Source organism: Tupaia chinensis, unplaced genomic scaffold (genome assembly GCF_000334495.1).
Source record: "Tupaia chinensis unplaced genomic scaffold, TupChi_1.0 Scaffold000178_1, whole genome shotgun sequence".
Lineage (NCBI taxonomy): Eukaryota > Metazoa > Chordata > Mammalia > Scandentia > Tupaiidae > Tupaia > Tupaia belangeri.
Genome location: NW_006159653.1, coordinates 1,502,195 through 1,505,966, shown reverse-complemented (window position 1 = coordinate 1,505,966; position 3,772 = coordinate 1,502,195). Strand labels below are relative to the sequence as shown.

Below are 3,772 nucleotides of genomic sequence, written 5' to 3'. Positions count from 1 at the left end.
CCGGCCAGAGGGCATGTTGGCTGCCACTGGACTCCCACATGGCCGATGGTGGTCTGAGTCCTGGACCCAGGGCTTGAAACTCAGGCCAGGCGCGTGTGCGTGCCCAAGATCCAGGGAGGAGGATGGAGGGGAAGAGATTGCCACTGGGCAACCCCCTCGGGGGCTGATTTCTGCTCTGTCTCTGTGAGTCGTGCGCCCTATAGCAGAAACCTCTGTAAGGGGTGAGTCCTACGGCCCGTGAGCTAAAGCTCGGTAGGACAGGTTTGCTCTCAGCCCACTATTTGAGATGGCAGGAAGCAAACAGCGCGGGAACGAGAAGCGAGACTCGGAGGGACGGCTCTGCACTGCGAGGGGGCCGCTGAGCTGTGACACGAGTGCGCACCCCGGCCACCTGTGGGAGAGGGCTGGGCGCCCCTGCGGCAAGCGCGACCAAGTCCTGAAAGCACGTAGAGGCCGTGGAATAAGGCTGTGTGCCCTGGGGACACCCACCCCACAGCCACACCGCTCCTGCTGGCCACGGCTAGAAGGGTCAGCAAGCGGCCCCCACACAACACACATGCATGTCTCTGACAAGTTCCGGGGTACCACTGAAGACACGTAACATGGAGAAAGCAGCGTGGCCCCAGCTTTGGAAAATGGCAGCTAAGAACTAAGTGTCCAGGCAGTCTCTGGCCTGGGGATCGACAGGGCAGGTGTCCCTGGGTGGGCACAAGTCCTCGCAAAGGGTCTGACTGGCACCAGGGGCCCTGATGCCGCTGCTGGTGTTGGCACAGACAGAGAGCTGCCAGCTTGGGGAGACGAGGAGACAGACAGGGAGATGAGATGGGAGGATGGGGAGACGGGGGATAGAGAGATGGGGAGATGGGAGATAGAGAGATGGGGAGATGGGGAGACGGGAAGATGGAGAGATGGGGAGATGGGGGATAGAGAGATCGGGAGATGGGGAGATGGGAGATGGGGGATAGAGAGATGGGGAGATGGGGAGATGGGAGATAGAGAGATGGGGAGATGGGGGATGGGGGATGGGGAGGTGGAGATGGGGAGATGGGCGATGGGGAAATGGAGAAATACCCGGGGCCAGCAGAAGGCCTCAGAGACCAGGAACTCAGCAGAAAGGTGCTTCCTGTGGGGCCAAGCCAGGGCCCCAAGAGCAAGATGCACGACCGGGAGGCAAGGAGGCTTCAGGGACCTGGCCCTGTGCGGGGAAGTGGGGAGCACAGGTCCCACACGGACAAAGAGAAGGGGAGGACACCGGGCAGGTGCGGCCCTGCAGGGCTCTGCCCTCACTCTGAGGGGGAGAAGACGAGAAGTCCCATGCAGGCACGGCAAGGAGACCGTGCGAGCAGGAAGGGCCGAGGCAGGAAGGCGAAGGAGCGAGAAGGCCTTCCGAAGGCCGTCCCCTAGCCGCAGGCCAGCCAGACCTGCATGCCCACGCCTGCCCGGCCACTCCCAGCCAGTCTCAGAGAACAGGGCTCTCCACGCTTTCGCCCCCACGTAGCCTCCGGTCTCGGCTGCAGACCCTGGCCAGCCAGCCAGGGAGAGCACTCTTTGAGGCAGGTCGAGGTGGGCCGCAGACCCAGTCCCGTAGGGTGACCTTCAGGGAGTCAGTCCAGGGTGTGACACCCAGCAAGAAAACACACAAAAAAAGAACAGGGAGCCAGGTGGTCACACCACCCCTGCACGCCAGTCTGGAGGGCAGAGGTTCCTGGCCACCAGTGCCAGCCACCAGGCTCAGCCCGAGGGGACTGAAATGAGCTGAGCACGCAGACAGCACAGGGCCAGCAGCTGGCGTGGTGGGGTTCTGGACTCCCACGTGGCGGATGCCGTCTGAGCCCCAGGTGCGCTGGCTTGAAACCCACACCGGGCCCTGTGCGTGTGAGCCCGTCGCAGGAGGAACGTGAAGGGACTGCGGCACAGTAGCCCTCTCTGTCTCTCTCCAGCAAGCACACGTACCCGATGACAAAGCCTGAAACCAGGAGCACAGCTGACGAAACAAGGGTCGGCCCAGACAGCCAGGCCGCACACGAACGGCCGAGGGAGCCACGGCCGATCCACGGCCGACAGTTGAGCAGCGTATCGACAACACTGGCGAAGACCCTCAGGCTGCCCCTACGGGCACCGACAGCCCCTGCCAGCCTCCAGAACAGATGCGGAGGCTGGCATCCACCCGCAGAGCAGGCGGCAGGCGGGCCGGGCCTTGGCTTTCTCAAGCTCCAGGTGAGGCTGCCACTCAGTGCAGTCGACTTGGCTGGGCCAGGACGACACCGGGGAAGAGCAAAGGCCAGGACGTCGGAGGTCCACATGTGGGTGTCAACAGAGGTTCCAAGGGTCACCAGTGACGACAGCGACCACGGCTGTGTCAGCGCCCCAAGCCCCGACATGCAAAATTGGAAGAGAGAGGGCCAGCAGGAACTGGCCGCCCAGCAGAAGCACCTGCTGTGTGCGACAAGACGGGTCCGCAGCCATTCTCCAGGGGACGGCCACACGGCGTCCCATGCCCGTTCTCCGGGAAGAGCCACACTGCCTGTGGAAAGTCAGGACCCATTCGGGAGACACGAACGGACAGTGGCAAAACTGCTAAGACAGACTCGGTGCCCAGAACGGGGGACACAGCCATCCAGGGGAGCTGATGGTCAGCAAGGCTACCCAGGGCTGGAAGCCTGATCTGCCAGGGACGTGACCCAAGGCGGAGCCATGTAGCTCTGCGCTCAAACACAGACATGAGAGCCCGGGAGAGCAGCAGGAGGCCAGTACCAGCTGGCCCGGCCTGGCCTGCATGCCCTGCCTGGGAGAAATGCGGACAGGAGGGGTCCAGGCTCCACTGCTGCATGCCCGCAGCCTGGCTGCCCTTCCTGGGCCACACCCTCACTCACAGGGACAGGTCAAGGCCAAGCATGTCAGGGACTAGAGGCCGCACACCGGGAGAGCCTCTGGGACACACGAAACCCAGCTCAGGAGAGGAGCAGAGGGGCTGCAGGGCCCGGCCAGGCGGGGGGTAGCGCAGCTGTGAGCCCACATTCTGCAAGGCAGACCCACATGGGAGGGCTCGGGTTCGTGTCACAGGGCTCCCTGGGCACACGGGACATACCTGTGCCTGTGATCTGGGCTGGCTGAGGAGCTGGTGGGTCAGGGATCGAAACCCTGTTGGGAGTGCTGTCTGTCTGTCTCTCTCACAGTATTAAATAAGCAAAACTTAAAAAAAAAAATGATAGTAGGCAGACCACCATCCAGACCACCATCAGGCTGGGGTGAGGCGGGGCGGGGCGCGGCCTCACCGTGGTCGAAGTCGATGTACTTGGTGAGCTTGTGCCAGGTGCGGTAGTAGAAGTGGCGCACCTGCTCCTTGTTCTTCACCATGCTCGCCGGCTTGCCTTTCTTCTTGTACTTCAGGGCGATGTTGTTCTGAATCGCTTCAAAGTCCTTGCCGTGCTGGAAAATGAAGCCCAGGGTAAAGAGCGGGCCTGAGAACCACGCACTTCCCTGTGGACGAGACCCAGGAAAGGAAGGGCCTGCCTGTGGGCACGCGGGCCGTGCCCGGCTCCCACTGAGTGTGAGGGTTAGCTTGGCTTCCCTTGGGCTACAGGCTTTTGGTTTTGTTTTTCAAAATTTGCCAGACGGTGTATTTGTTTACTAGGGAAAAAGACAGAAATAGAGAGAGAGAAAGTCCCCCAAGGCACCCGGTCATGCTGCAATCCCCTCTCCTCTCTCAGCCCCTCCTTTCAGAATTTGACAGGCACACACATCTGGCATGGTTTTTTTTTTTTTTTTTTTT

The 3,772-nt window shown here is 61.7% G+C and overlaps 1 protein-coding gene across 1 annotated transcript in view; it reads right to left on the bottom strand.

The window, feature by feature from the left end:
• CRAMP1 (cramped chromatin regulator 1) overlaps positions 1-3,772 on the bottom strand; it is a gene marked incomplete at its 5' end in the record, with an annotated part of 53,477 nt that overhangs the window by 31,926 nt on the left and 17,779 nt on the right.